The following is a 16574-nucleotide window of genomic DNA, read 5'->3' as shown; positions in this document are numbered from 1 at the left end:
ATCCAGACGGTGCAGAGGAAGGTAGACTCTCCACTGAGTAGTAGCCAATCTGTCTGGGTGGGGCAAATGAAAGATGGGGATCGGTCCCTTGTGGTACAACGGTGAATAATTGATATCAGGACTGACTGCGAGAGTTGGAAATGAGAAGGTGGACATTTTGTTGCAAAAGGAGGGGAGTGATTGACTTTGCAGTCTAGGAGCGGAGGTCCCTGGGACCATCAAGGGAGAAGAGCAGAGAGCCCGACCCTACCCAGAGAAGCAGTGATGCCAGAGATAGAGGCAGAGACGATGACGTGGAGAGATGAAGCAGCTGGGGACTTTAGACACAGAGAGGGAGAGGGGCTGTGTGCTGATGACCGAGGGGCAGACTTGTAGTGTATACCTTTTGGTTGGTTGATGATGCATGGAGGGGATTGTAACCATGGCAATGAAATGATATACGATAGGATGAATATAAAACTAATGTTCTCCCCTGTAAACTATGACATAATTCACAATAAAACATTTAAAAAGTAAAAACATTGCTTAGGCTTATTTGGATGAGGATTTCAATCCTGGTCCAGTGAAGTGGGAAGCAGGGGTGTGGGGAAGGGGAAAGTGAGATGGGAAAAGTCACTATGTACAAACAGCTTCTACTCCTGTAGAAGTCAGGTTCTCTTGGGAGGGTATCACTGAGTAACGCTGGCCCCCCCAAACAGTGTCATGGGAAAGATGCGAACCACCTCACTGACCATCTCACTGATCACTTCACTGGCCATGTCACTGACCACCTCACTGACCATGTCACTGACCACCTTACTGATCATGTCACTGACCACCTCACTGGCCATGTCACTGACCACATCACCAATCATGTCACTGACCACATCACCGATCATGTCACTGACCACCTCACTGGCCATGTCACTGACCACCTCACCGATCATGTCACTGACCACCTCACCGATCACGTCACTGACCACGTCACTGACCATCTCACTGGTGAAAACACAAGAGTACTGTTGTTAAGTGCCATCCAGCTGGTTCAGTCTCATAGCAACCCTGTACAGGGTTTGCAAGGAATTGCTGGTGAGTTTGAACCGTCGACCTTGTGGTTCAAACCAACTGTGCAGTCCAGTGTTTTATCCTACAGCACCATACCAGGACTCCATATACAAAAGCATTTCTTGCTGTAGCTGTTAAGTGCTGTCGAGTAGATTCTGGCTCATAGTGTTCCAGTACAGGGTATCCAAGGAGCGGCTGGTGATTTTGAATCACCGACCTTGTGGTTCAAGCTGACTTTACAGTCGTGTGCTTATGCTACAGCACTACACATAGAAGTTTGGAATTTTCTGTAGTTGAGTGACCATCCCATCCAAAGTCCTAATGAACCAGTCAAAACTCCAGTACTGCATAGAACTGACATTTCATGAGGTTCTACAGAATGCTGAAACCCAAGCAGAAAATGTTCAAAGAAGCTGCTCCCTATTTTATTGCTTTTCACTGATTCTGTTGACATTTGCTTTTTGCTTTTATCAAATCTTACAAGAGTAAAGACACACCAAGTTACAAAGCTCTCATTTTCTTACTAGCAATTTTAAAAAAACAAATTTGTTTCAATGTCAGTGACATGAAAGAGACAAAGATCATTTCAGAGGAAAGGGAATTTCAGTAGAACCCTGAAGCCAATTAAAACCCAGCCAGAGATACATACTTCATAGTGGGCACACAGTGGGTGCTCAATGTTAGATGAGTCCAAATTCAATTTAAAAATGAATGTATAAATATACTTTAGATTTTGGCAAGTAATATCAGGGCACACTTTGCTTCTGTGTCTCATAGAAGGTGGGGGGAAGAGTGACCCAGTCTCAAATGATTTTCTTTATAAGCAACTTACAATTACTGACATCTCCAGCTCATAAGTATAAAATGCATACAAAGACATGATTAGAAATGATCTGAACTTAAAATACGAGTTTAAATAGGCTGTGATCTTACCGACATTATTTTTCTAAACATGCAGAGGCAGTATGAGTCACTCAAAACCACATTTTATTCTATGATCTTTATATTGCTTTTGTATTATTTAAAGATAGAAATAACGTGAGATGGATGGAAATCTTTTGTTAAAAGAAATAAATGAGTTAATCACAACATAGATATCTAATAAAAACCTCAGGATTTAAGCCATATATGCTAGATATTAGGCTAAGGCCAGTAATAATAGCTCATGTTCTGAGTTTTTTGTAAAGCAAATAAACGTATTTGAAAGTATCAATATATTTCATTTGAAGAGCCATAAAAGCCCCTGAAAGCAGAAATTGACACCATTTTAAATATAATTCATATATATATATATATATATGTATTTTTTTTTAAATCAAACACAATTAAATAGAATATGGTTTAAGTACATGAATACTTCAGCTTTAGAAGAAAAACAGAGGTGGTACACAGTACCAAAAACTTATATACAGTCTTATTTCTTCTTCTGTTGGTCAAGCATTGTGCCTCTGTATAATCAAATATTGCAATGGAAAAAAAATTCGCTCGTCATTCAAGACTTTCTCAAGGACAGAGGTGATTAATATTCATATATATATATACACACACACATATATATACACACACACATATACAAACACACACATACATAAAATAATTTTTTTTTTTTGCAAAGTCTGAGCAAAAGCAGTAACACCTAAGAGAACTTCTTTTCCCCTCAAAAAGACACGTGCAATGAGGAAACAGTAGCATCTGTGTGGCTAGTGGGGTGTGCCTGCCAACCGACAGTCTGCTGAGTGACTCTGTGGTCCAGACGCAGAAGCCAACTAAGTAGAAGAGCAGTGAGTGAGTCTCTTACCACCTTGGGAGAGGAAAAAAGGCCACCAACTGCAAACTTCCCAGCTTACAGAAAAGCAGCTAAGTATTTTCTTGCTACTTTCTTAAGTAAACTTTATTCATCCTTTTGTTATCAGAGTCCTGGGGAAAGACTAATTTTAAATATATGTCAGGAGCAAATATAATGTGAAAATTGCATACTTCCACCAAACGGAAGGGCAGTGTCACTGAGATTTGACCCGTGTTAGCTTCCTTCCAAACTAACACAGTCTCTGTAAAGGAAGGCTGCACAAGGAATCCTTACCCATTCCAGGGAAGGAAAACAATCTGGTAGTACTGCATTACTATTGTGAGCTGCCTGGCTCTCACTGGGGACAAAGCAAAGCACCTCTGCTACGTGCTTAATGATGCTATTAGGGAGGAATTACCTTTCTAAGAATGTGCATCAGTTATCAGCTCTAGGTTTATCTACCTCCTGTGGTTCTGTAGCTCCTATGTATCCTAGTAGGCGAAAACTCTCTCATAAATGGGTTATTGCCATTGGAAAACGACTTATTTTCTAGTAATGTAAACAATACCACTTTGTTTCTTTTTTACTTTCACTGTGTGAACATCATGTGCTTCTGTTACTCTGCGTTATGACGTCTTGGAGTGTCTGCCCTTCTTTCTTGCAAACATCAGTGAAAAGAAATACAGTGAGTTGTTTTCATTGGCTGTGTGAAGAATCCAAACAAAGGAAAACAGTTCTCTTATTTTTCAAAAGCAGATTTCTTTCTTGTCAGATGTTGAGTCATAGCTGGAAAAGATAAATGGAAAAGGTAAAGTACATTTCTATAACCAAAGACAATTATTACTGATTATAGAAGAAAGGAATTAATTAACATTTAATGAGTATTACTATATACAAGCACTTAGAGAGGTGACCCAACGGAATGTGGAAATCATCGGACAATCTCTTTGATATCTCGAGTGAATAAAGTTTTGCTCAAGGTAATACAGAAACGGCTACAATCATACATTGACAGAGAACTTCCAGAGGTTCAAGCTGGATTCAGAAGAGGCCGTGGAACGAGGGATATCATTGCTGATGTCTGATGGATCTTGGCTGAAAGCAGAGAATATCAGAAGGATGTTTACCTATACTTTATTGACTATGCGAAGGCTTTCGATTGTGTGGATCATGACAAGCTATGGACAACATTGAGAAGTATGAGTATTCCAGAACACTTAATTGTACTTCTGAGAAATCTGTACCTGGACCAAGAGGCAGTTGTTTGAACAGAGCATGGGAACACTGAATGTTTTAAAATTGGAAAAGGTGTGCGACAGGGTTGTGTTCTTTCACCATTCTTGTTCAATATGTATGCTGAGCAGATAATACGAGAAGCTGGGTTCTATGAAGGAAAACGTGACGTCAGGATTGGAGGAAGACTTATTAACAACCTGACTGAGATATGCAGATGATACAACCTTGCTTGCTGAAAATATTTACTGATGAAGATCAAAGAGCACAGCCTTACGTATGGATTACAACTCAATGTAAAGAAAACAAAAATCCTCACCACTGGACCAATAAACAGCATTCTTATCAACGGAGAAGAGATTGAGGTTGTCAAGGATTTCATTCTTCTTGGATCAACTATCAACACTCGCGGAAGCAGCAGTCAAGAGATCAGACAACGTATTGCATTGGGCAAATCTGCTGCACAGGAACTTTTTAAAGTATTGAAGAGCAGAGATGTCAGCTTGAGGACAAAGGTGCACCTGACCCAAGCCATGGTATTTTCAATAACCTCATAAGGATGTGAAAGCTGGACAGTGAATAAGGAAGATCATAGAAGAATTGATGCCTTTGAGTTGTGGTGTTGGAGGAGAATACTGAGGGTGCCATGGACTGCCAAAAGAACCAACAGATCTGTTTTGGAAGAAGTGCAACCAGAGTGCTCCTTGGAGGCCAAGATGGCTAGGCTTCGTCTCTCCTACTTTGGACCCATTGTCCGGAGAGAACAGTCGCTGGAGAAGGATGTCATGCTGGGTAAGGTGGAGGGTCAGAGAAAAAGAGGAAGACCCCCAACGAGATGGATCAGCCAGGTGACATCATTGATGGCGTCAAGTGTGGCGGCGGTAGTGAGGTTGGCCCAGGATCGGACATTGTTTTGTTCTGCTGTGTGTGGGGTCGCTATGAGTCGGTTCTGACTCGATGGCACCTGACAACAACATGCTAGGTAAAACAGGCCTTGGTGGCATAGTGGGTTACATGTTGGGCTGTTAACTGCAAGGTCAGTAGTTCGAATCCACCAGTTGCTCTACAGATGATGACGCTTTCTGCTCCCATAAAGACTTATAGTCTTGGAAACTATATAGGATGCACTATGAGTTGGAACCGACTCGACAGTATACCACCACTATTATAGTTAAAAGTTGACTAAATCTTGTACGGTAGAAATATAGTAATGATCCCTGTTTATAGATGAGTGAACAGCTTAAAGAGGTCAAGTAACTTACTGTGTAAGTTAAACAAAAATGCCTCAGGTGGATGGTTTTAACAACCAGAAATCAATTTTCTCAAGCTTTCAGAGGCTAAAAGTTCCAAGTTAGGGTGCTGGCTGTTGGAAAGGCTTTCTCCTTCTGTGGCATCTAGAGGAAAGTCCTTGTCTCTTCTGAGTTTCTGCTCCTGGGTGGTCTTCATGTGGCTTAGCATCTCTCAACCCTCAGCTCTGCTTGTTGGTTTCATGTCTTTTATGTCTCCTAAGAGAGATGATCTCAAGATATGGTCTACACTAATCCTGCCTGATCAATATAACAAAGACAGCCCATTCCCAAATGGGATGATAACCACAGATAGAGAGGTTAAGGGAGCCCTGGGGATGGTGCTGTAGGATAAGTAAGGGACTGCTAATTGCAAGGTCTCCAGCGTCTCCTCAGAAACCCTATGTAAATTGGCATTGACTTGATGGCACTTAACAACAACAACAACACCATCCATGGAATCCTGGTGTGGTGTTGTGGGATAAGCACTGGACCACAAGATCAGTTTGAACAGCAAGATCGGCTGTTCAAATCCAACAGGCAGTCCTTGGAAACCCTACACAGGGTCGCTAGGAGTCAAAACAGACCCGGCAACACTAAACAACAACAACCCCATTAATAAGGAGCCCTGGTAGCATAGTGGGTTCAGAGTTGGACTGCTAGTTGCAAGGTCAGCAGTTCAAACCTGCCAGTCCCTCTGTGGGAGAAAGATGAGGGTTTCTGCTCCCCTAATGATTTACAGCTTTAAAAACCCTATTCAGGGTCGCTATGAGTCAGAACCAACTCAATGGCACAGAGCCACCATGAACAACCATCACTCCACCCAAAACCATATTTTCCTAATCCCTTGTCCTTCAAATAAATTTGTTTTTAGAAAATTTTTGTTAATAATTTATATATATTTACATTATTCTATGTATGTAAACATTCTTATGAGGCACTGGTGGTTTAGTGGTAGAAGCCTCCCCTCCCCAGTGAAGACGAGGGTGTTACTATGATATCGGACAGGCTGAACTAAGACGGACTGGGCGGAAGCGCCAGGTGCTCTGCTTCCAGCAATCAGCCAGTGAGATCCCTACAGATCATCAAGTCCTGCCTGCAGCTGACCGTGGAGATGGCTCAGGGCTGAGCAGCATTTGATTCTCTTATGAATTAGGGGCTGCCTTGACAACAACATTCCCTAAACACCGCTTAGCTATGGGTATCAAAATGACGTCTTCTCTCCTGAATAATTTTTTTGGCTTTTCTGGAGATAAAAAAAAAAAAAAATTCCCATCCCCATTTACTTGGTTTTCTGTGTCTTTATCACTCCAAACTCTATAGCAGTTGTTTAAATCTCCTCTTTGTATGTTTGGATTTGTCAGTTTTATGTTTGATGAAATCTCTCCTGGAGCTTTCTGCTGGACTTTAAATTGCTTTCTTTCTACAGTAAATATTTTTCCGAAGTCCAATCTCCCCGTTTCCTTACTCTCTTGTCATTTTTCTTGATTTTCTTCCAAATTTGTTTTTGTTGAAGCTTCCTGAGAAAAGATGCTTCTGAGGCAGGCAGAGGATGTAAGTTTTTTGAAGAAATTACATGTCTGAAATCTTTATTCAACATGATTGTTATTAGTTTGATTCAGAATCGATGTACTGGAACATTTAACACAAACCACCTCACATCATTACGTGTTTAAGGTGTACACATGACCCATCTCACACACAGCAGCGAATGCTGTGATTTTTGTGTCCTCAACAGTGCTGTGCATGAGGGGGACCCTCAGCCTCATGAGCTTGGTCTTGGATAGACAGATGATCAAAGTTCTTTTTTTCTTTCTAAGCATCCAGAATTCACTCTGAATTATAGAGAATTATAAACGTATCTACTGTTGTATTCAGGTACTTCTGTGGTGTTGCGGTCAGTTGATACTCTGGTTGACCTCTGTCGAATTTCACTCATTGCCTGTCTTTAAGTTGCTCCATGTTTTCCTCTATTACAAACATTTTAGTGAATGTCTGTGTACAAGTTTTAATCCTCCCTTTGGATTGTGCCACAGGGAGAATTCCTAGAAGTAGAATTATTCTGTCAAAAAGCAGGAATATTTTTCATTCTCATACTAGCGCGAAAAGGGAAAGACAAAAGCAAGTTTACGTGCTCATTCGTACTATGTGACTTTAAGTGTTATGGATTTAATTATGCTGTAGTACAAGCACTGGACTGCTAATGATAAGGTCGCTGGTTCAAACCCACCACCTGCTCTCGGAAACCTATACAGGGTTGCTATGAGTTGGGCTTCCAAGGAGCAGCTGGTGGGTGTGAACTGTCGAACTTGTGGTTCACAGTCCAGTGCTGATCCTACAGCGTCTCCCCAGGAATCCATGGATAGGGTAGCGTTAGTGAAAAAGACCTAATTCCTCATTTTCCATAATAGGAGTCCTCAGATAGAGCCTAAATGGGAAAATCAAGAAGAAACAACATACTCATGCATTTATAGAGATGGAGGTAAGCACTGCAAGATTCACAAAAATGAGCTATCAGTGCTGTCTCTGGGGGTGACAAAAATGGGAGGATGAGATGGGAGAGCGTATTTCATAACCAGTGTTGTAGGGTACTGGTCATTCAAACCACATAACATGAATAATTTTTATAAATAAACACTGTTGTTGTTGTTTAGTGCTGTTGAGTCACTTCTGACCCATACTGATCCTGTATAGGGTCTCTGAGAGCAGCTGCTGGGTTTGAACTACTGCTCTGTGGTTTGGAGTCCAGTGCTGATCGGACAGCGCCACACCAGGAGAAACCATTAAAGCTGCTTTATTTTCATCCAATGGGCTGATGTCTCTGGCATGGAGCTATTTAGGCAGAGGATCAATTATGCCAGGTAGGTCATAAAAGGGAAGTATAGTTAAGTATGTACAAAACAGCACTTATATTCTTTTTTTTAAGCTCTACTGGGACTGTTTATATAAAACAAAAAGACAGGAATACAATGGGAAACACCTGAAATTAAATGCTGACTGTTTAAATGGTAATACTTTATATACAAACTTTCTTTCATCAGTAACTATATCATTGTTGTTGTCGTTAGGTGCCATCGAGTCGGTACTGACTCATAGCGACGCTATGCACAGCAAAACAAAACACTGCCCGATCCTGGGCCAATAGTTGCCACGCTTGACTCCATCGATGCTGCCACTTGGCCAATCCATCTCATCGGGGGTCTTCTTCTCTTTTTCTGACCCTCTACCTTACCAAACATGATATCCTTCTCCAGTGACTGGTCCCTCCTGACAATATGTCTGAAGCATGAGAGATGAAGTTTAGCCATCTTGGCCTCCAAGGAGCACACTGGCTGCACTTCTTCCCAAACGGATCTATTGGTTCTTTTAGCAGCCCATGGCACTTTTCAATATTCTCCTCCAACACCATAACTCAAATGCATCAATTCTTGTATAGTCTTGTATAGTCCAGCTTTTGCATGCATATGAGGTTATTGAAAATACCATAGTTATCGATAATCACACTGAATTTACAAAGGTGAAGCAAAAATTATCCACTCTAGTTGTAGCAGTTTGCTAATCAACTTTTAGAAAAGACAAATACATCATTTTTCTACATAATGTCCTTGCTTTTCATTACATTTTGTCCATCTGTCAGCAACCTTTCGTATTCCTGTATTAAGAAATGTTTTAGGTTGAGCTGAGACCACGAATGCACCACAGTCCTCAGTTCTTCATTATAGGTGAATCTTCTTCTAGAAAAGGTGGCTTTCAGGGGAAGAAACCGGTGAAAGACCCATGGAGCAAGGCCTGCTCTATAGGGAGGATGCTTTTACACAACAAAAGGAAGGTTTCCCAGAGTGTCAACTATGTGGGCAGAGGTGTGTGGATGTGCATTGTCATGCAAGATCACAATGCTCTAGGATAGCATTCCTGTGTTTAATCCAAAATTTAGACTTCACCTTATCAGTGAGCATCTCCCAGGAACCTTTCTCCTGTTGGTTGTTGTTAAGTGATACTACAAAATGTTTTAATACTACCAAACATTTAAGAATAGTGATGAATCTGTGAAACACCTCACAGCATGGATGAACAGGAAAGACATTGTTGCTATTGTGACGTGCCATTGAGTCGGTTCCGACCCACAGTGACCCTGTACAGGGTTTCCAAGGAGTGATTGCTGAGCTTGAACCACTGACCTTGCAGTTCAAAGGGCTTTGCAGTCTGGCGCATTAACCCAGGGCGCCACACCAGGACTCCATTTTTCCATGTTAGTGGCTAGCACTTGTATTCTTGAGGGAGATTTACACACTAAATCAACAGACACAAAGACTATGGCAGAGGGGGCTGTTTAAGGAAATTGCATTTAGTTTGAAATTCAAAGCGAACGGATTAGCCATGCAGAGGAAGGTATCTGCAGACAAAGGGGAACCTACAGTAGCAGCAGGGCTAGGAGGCTTACAGTTCACTTTCTGAGTGGCTTCGGGAAGGATCAAGAGCTGCAGTGAGACTCTTGAATCTAAAACTGCTGTAGTATTTGGTTCCCTAACCGGGAAACCGCACTGGCCCCTTGAGCCACCGGATCCTAGTCAGAGAGTGCCTGATGGCAAGCTCCCCTGGGTGGATGAGACACCACCTCCACATTTGACAGTTCCTCCTCCTCCAAGTGGGGGTAGCCGGCAGACGCATCCACCTCTCCCAACCTGGACTCGAAAGGAGAGGTTGAACCAGAGAACCCAGCCAGGACTTCTGGAACAGGTTAGGTCCCAGGGCCTGGGTTAAACCCAGCCAGGCCTGTCCCTACAGACAGAAGTGGAAGGCTGATCCCCTTCCAAGGTCTCACTTAAAGGCCTCAATCAGGAAACTCCCATAAACTCTGCTGGAGTGGTTGAGAGTAAGTAGCTAAAGTGTGGGCCCTGTCTGTGTGGTTCCATGGCTCCAGCTATGGAATAGTTAAGTGATATGGGTAGGGAATTCTCATACTGAGTCAACAGTCTTAGTACAAGTTGGGCTACTGCTAACTGCAAGGTTAGCAGTTTGAGTCCACAAGCCCCTCCTTGGGAGAAAGATGAGGCTTTCTGCTCCTGCAAAGATGTACAGGCCCAGAAGCCCTAAAAAGTCGGAACTGACTCCATGGCACAAACCCATCCCCCTCTTTTCAGAGAGTCTTTATACACTTACATATTTTTGCTTATAAGTTTCTCCATAAAACAACTGCATTTCTAGCTAATAGATTACTTTTCTGAAAATGCCTTGCTATGCTATACAAGGAATCCTAGTGTGGTACTTATAGGAATAGCACCGGTCTGTGAGCCACAAGGCTGGCAGTTCAAACCCTATACAGGTCTATGAGTCGGAACCGACTCAACTGCACTTAATAACAATGCTACACATGGCACACATTATTTCTATCTAAATTGTTTCAAAAATAAAGTCAGAGGATGAAAAAATCATACTGAGCAAACAGTCATAACTTACACAATTACCTTATTAATAAAGAACTTACAATGTTAAGATAAAAAGCACACCTGTTTCCATACAGACTAATGGAACAGAATTGAAAATCCAGAAATAAATCTACATATATCAATGGATGTTTGCTAAAAGTGCCAGTTCATACGAGGAAAGAACCGTCTCAACACATGATGCTGGGATAACGGAATCTCCACAGGCAAATGCATGCACTTGGACCTTACACCATGCTGTTAATTAATGCCGTCTAGTCGGTTCTGACTCACAGTGACCCTGTATAGAGTTTCTAAGGAGCAGTTGGTGAGCTAGAACCGCCGAACTTGCAAGTTCAACCCAACCTTGCAGCCCAGTGCATTAACCCAAAGCAACATATCAGGACTGCACCTTACACGGTAAGTGAGAATAAATCATTAAGTGTTGCTACTAGGGAAGCATGTTAAAACTTACCTCTGTGATCAGAGAATGACTGAGAAAATTACTCTCATTAATACACTTGTCTTAGTATTGTTAGGGCATCGTAACAATTCCTTCACATTTTAAAATACATTGATACGATTTAAAATGGCTATTTCAAAGTCTGCTAAATTTATCAGTCTTGTCAATTTGGGAAGAGTTTTTTAAGATTGAATTTTCTTTAGATTATGGGTCAGGATTTTTCTGTTTCCTTGCAATGCCTGATAATTTTTCTACTTTAAGGAGCTCTGGTAGCGTAGTGGTTACGAATCGGGCTGTGAACCTTAAGGTCAGCGGTTCAAAACTACCAGCTGCTCCGCAGGAGAAAGATGAGGCTTTCTACTCCCGTAAAGATTTACACCCTCGGAAACCCTATACAGGGTCGCTATGGGTCGGAACCGACTCGATGGCACATAACAACAACAATGTTGGACATTGTTATTTTACACTGCTAAGTGCTGATTCCTGTTGTGTTCCTGTAAAGAGGCTGGTCTTTGAACTTCAGTTACTTACTGGTTAAGGTGCCTTACTGTAGAGCTAATTGAGCTCTAGTACAGTATAACCTTTTCTGAAGACATTTCTTGTGTATTACAACATCTCTTCGTTCTGGTCAGTACAAACATGAACTATACTGGGCTTCATATTCCAAGAATTGTAGAGCCGAATGATTTCTGGATTCTTTCCCTGGCTGTGTGTTATTTCACCCAACGTATGGACAGATCTGTACTTAGCGAGGACTCAAGAGGACTTTTTTACATAGCACTGACACATTCTATTTCTGGTACTGCTCTTTAACGCCAAGCTACCCTGAGCTCCCAAAATTTCAACTTCTCACTTTTAAATTCAACAAGACTACCAGGCTCTCTGGTTTGTTGTTTTGTAAACTCTAGAAACTGCTTATAGGCAGTAAGCCATGGCTGATAAGAAGGCAATCCCCATGTTAGTTAATCATTCAGAGGCAGAAGCAGAAACTCCTTTATGTGCGGTTTTATTTTTATCTAGCTAGAGTCTAATTCTGTTCAGTTGTCTACAGCCAGGTGAGAACCTCAGTCATCCTTACCTTTGTAGATTTCTCCAATGGCTGATCATACTGAGCCTGCTGCATGACATCACTGATGATCATCTTAGCGATCTTCCAAGCTAGTTCTTCTTGGGCCTAGAAGAATTCAAAATGTTGATAACGGTTATTCACTGAAAACACTCTAAATGTAACTGTGTTACCTATCATTTGCAATTACTTGGATTAGAAGGACATTCCCCTGTATGAAAGGATATGGACCACTATAAGATGATATACAAATATGCCATCCATTGTCTTCCAGGATCAACTACTAGGTACCAAATACTGTGGCTATTTTCATGTTGATGGTAATAATAAATCTTTTTCTATTCTCATCTGTCAATAATATACTTAAGTACTAAAAAAAAAAAAAATCAACTCTCTACTTCTGAAAGCAAAGTTGACTGTGACAAGAAATATTTGAGCGATTTTTTTGTCTTCTACATAGATTACTGATGTGTTTGTTGATGAATGGATATTCTTCCAAGGTTAGTCTCTGAAGTGGATTTACCTCCACTGTCACAACCATGTTAGATGCCAACCTGTCTGTTTTTTCTTGTTACAATCTGGATAAGGGAGCACACATGTGCTACAATATTTAAACATGGGAACTTAAACAGAGAGAATCTGAAACCTTACTTAGATAAGGTGGTACTTGAAAGGAATCTCTTTACATGAAAAACAGAATTTACCTCATCGGTATTTCCTTGCACCCACTTCTTCATAGCTTGTGAGAACATGGATCCTAGTAAACAAAGCCAAAATTGAATACAGATTTAATGCACATTCTTATTTTAAAAGCCCCTTATTTATACATGGTTACTTCCAGATATGACAATTCTTTTCTTACACAATCCCATCCAAAACACCATGGCTTGGGTCAGGCGCATCTTAGTGCTCAAGGTGACATATCTGCTCTTCAACACTTTAAAAAGGTCTTGTGCAGCAGATTTGACTAATGCAATATGTCTTTTGATTTCTTGACTGCTGCTTCCATGAGTGTTGATAGTTGATCCAAGAAGAATGAAGTTCTTGACAACTTCAATCTTTTCTCCATTGATAAGAATGTTGTTTATTGGTCCAGTGGTGAGGATTTTTCTTTTCTTGATATTGAGATGTAATCCATACGGTACGCTGTGCTCTTTGATCTTCATCAGTAAATGTTTCAAGTCCTCTTCACTTTCAACAAGCAAGGTTGTATCATCTGCATATCGCAGGTTGTTAATGAGTCTTCCTCCAATCCTGATGCCACGTTTTTCTTCATAGAACCCAGCTTCTTGGATTATTTGCTCAGCATACAGGTTGAATAAGTATGGTGAAAGAATACAACCTTGTTGCACACCTTTCTTAATTTTAAAACATTCAGTGTTTCCATGTTCTGTTCGAACAACTGCTTCTTGGTCCAGGTACAGATTCCTCAGAAGTACAATTAAGTGTTCTGGAATACTCATACTTCACAATGTTGTCCATAGCTTGTCATGATCCACACAATGGAAAGCCTTTGCGTAGTCAATAAAGCATAGGTAAACATCTTTCTGATATTCTCTGCTTTAAGCCAATATCCATCGGACATCAGCAATGATATCTCTCGTTCCACAGTCTCTTCTGAATCCAGCTTGAACCTCTGGAAGTTCTCTGCCAATGTATGATTGTAGGCATTTCTGTAATACATTTAGCAAAACTTTACTTGCTTGAGATATCAAAGAGATTGTTCGATGATTTCCGCATTCTGTTGGGTCACCCCTCTTTGGAATGGGCACAAAATATAGATCTCTTCCAATCAGTCAGCCAGATAGTTGTCTTCCAAATTTCTTGGCAGAGATGAGTGAGTGCCTCCTATGCCGCCTCACTTTCTTGAAAGATTTCAATTTTGATTCCATCAATTCCTGGTACCTCGTTCTTTGTCAATTCCTTCAATGTGCTTTGGACTTCCTCCCTGAGTATCATTGGCTCTTGATCATATGGTACTTCTTGAAATGGCTGAACATTAACCATTTCCTTTTGGTACAGTGACTCTGTGTATTCTTTCCATCTTCTCTTGATGCTTTCTGTATCATTCAATAATTTGCCCAAAGAATCTTTCAATAATGTAAGTCGAGGCTTGAATTTTTCTTCGGTTCTCCCAGCTTGAGAAATGCTTAGCGTGTTCTTCATTTTTTGTATTCTGATTCCAGATCTTAACACATTTTATTGCAATATTTAGCTTTATCTTCTTGAGCTGATCTTTGAAATTTTCTGTTCAACTCTTGGACCTCCTCAATTCTTCCATTTGCTTTAGCAACTCTACAATGGAGAGCAAGTTTCAGAGTCTCTTCTGACATACATTTTGACCTTTACCTTCTTTCTTGTCTTCTTAATGACTTTGTGCTCTCTTCACGTATGATGTTCTTGATGTCATCCCACAACTCTTCTGGTTTTCGGTCTTTAGCGTTTAATGTATCAAATCTGTTCTTCAGATGATCTCTAAATTCAGTAAAGTTGTGATGTAATATCAAAAAGTCTCATCAGTGACCTGAAGCCAGTCTTGAAAAGTTATCCCAAATTGGAGAAAAGACGAACAAAGAAAGTCCAACCTCTCTCGACCCTAAGTGCCATGTCTCACAACTTAGTTGTTTCTATACATCAGCCAAGTATGAATCTCTCTTTGACCTTCTATCTCTGAAAGTAGAAGTCAGCATAATCCAGCTCACATCCCAATTTTATAAGTAAAGCTTCACTGGGGGAAAAAAACATACATGAAAAAAAAACAAAAAACCCAAACACTCAGATATTTTCCGTTACTGCTCTTTTGGCAACTATGGAGACCCTGTTATCTCACCTGATGACACTGAAACCTACTGTTTGGCCAATACCGCCTAGAAGTCACCTAACACTTCCTCTGCTCCAGTAGCTCTAGTGATATATTCCTGTTGGTGATGTGCCGCGGAGTCGGTTCCGACTCATAGCGACCCTGTATAGGATTTCCGAGGCTGTAAATCTTTACGGGAGCAGAGAGCCTTATCTTTCTCACGTAGAACAGCTGGTAGTTTTGAACTGCTGACCTTGTGGTTCGCCGCCCGATTTGTAACCATTACGCTACCAGAGCTCCTTGACCTAGTCTTAGTACCCATCTTTAATACAATAAGAGGCAGTGACCCACTTGATTGTTTCCTAATGGCAGGGTCTGTATTTTCTAACTCGCCCAGTGAATGCTAGTGCACACAGGCATTCAAAAACGATTTACTGACTAAACTACTGGGCAGACTGGTCTTTACCCTCAATGTATTTAGAAAACAAAGTCAGTGAGTAACAGACTTTCTTGGCTTAAATTATTATAACAATTGTTGCACTTAAAAAAAAAAGACTACTATGTTAAAATATTTCTGATCAAAGAATTGATCACACGTAAAGAGAAGTATTCATCACTTAGGTTGTATTTTAAAGAAACACCAGGAATAGTGCTGTTCTTTAGAGCCATCGAGCTGAGTCCAACTCACAGTGACCCTGCAGAGTGTTTCCAAAGAGCAGCTGGTGGGTTTGAACCACCAACCCTGTGGCTAGCAATCCAGTGCTTATCCTACACTGCCACACTAGGACTCAATGCAGCACTACTAAATTCCATAGAATGATTAATAAGGGTTTTTAATTTTAAACATTCTTGCCAAACTGAAGCATTTTCTTCTTATAAAAGTCAGTATCTTTTACTCCAGACAATACTGCCAATCCAATCACATGAAATATTCACAAGTTTCCATAATCCTCTGTGTAAATCCATCATTTGGACATTGAAGTCAGTTAAAAAGTGTGTACTTGCAAAGTGTATATCTAATGCTTAGAAGTAACCAAGCACTCTTCTGCTGCTGCTTAAACAAAAGATTTGACTCTGGTAGCGTAGCGGTTATGAATCGGGATGTGAGCTGCAAGGTCAGCAGTTCGAAACTACCAGCCGCTCCGCGGGAGAAAGAGGAAGCAGAAGTTTACAGCCTCAGAAACCCTGTACAGGGTCGCTATGAGTCGGAACCGACTCGACGGCACATAACAACAACACTGGTATTTTCACATATATTTCATTAGACCTTTTGATGATCTGGAGAAAATATAGTAAATTGCACCTGGATTGGGTGATTGCTATGATATAAAAATGTGAGCAATACTTGTTCTATAAAGGTAAAACAAGCTTGATAGTTTGGTTGAGAGGAAGAGACTGTACAAGGATGTGATTATATGAAGCCCTTATTACCTCACTTGTGACTGTAAATACAGGGTAAAAGGTATTGTGGAT

The sequence above is a fragment of the Chrysochloris asiatica genome, unplaced genomic scaffold (assembly GCF_000296735.1).
Source record: "Chrysochloris asiatica unplaced genomic scaffold, ChrAsi1.0 scaffold00495, whole genome shotgun sequence".
NCBI lineage: Eukaryota > Metazoa > Chordata > Mammalia > Afrosoricida > Chrysochloridae > Chrysochloris > Chrysochloris asiatica.
This window is presented reverse-complemented; position numbering follows the sequence as displayed.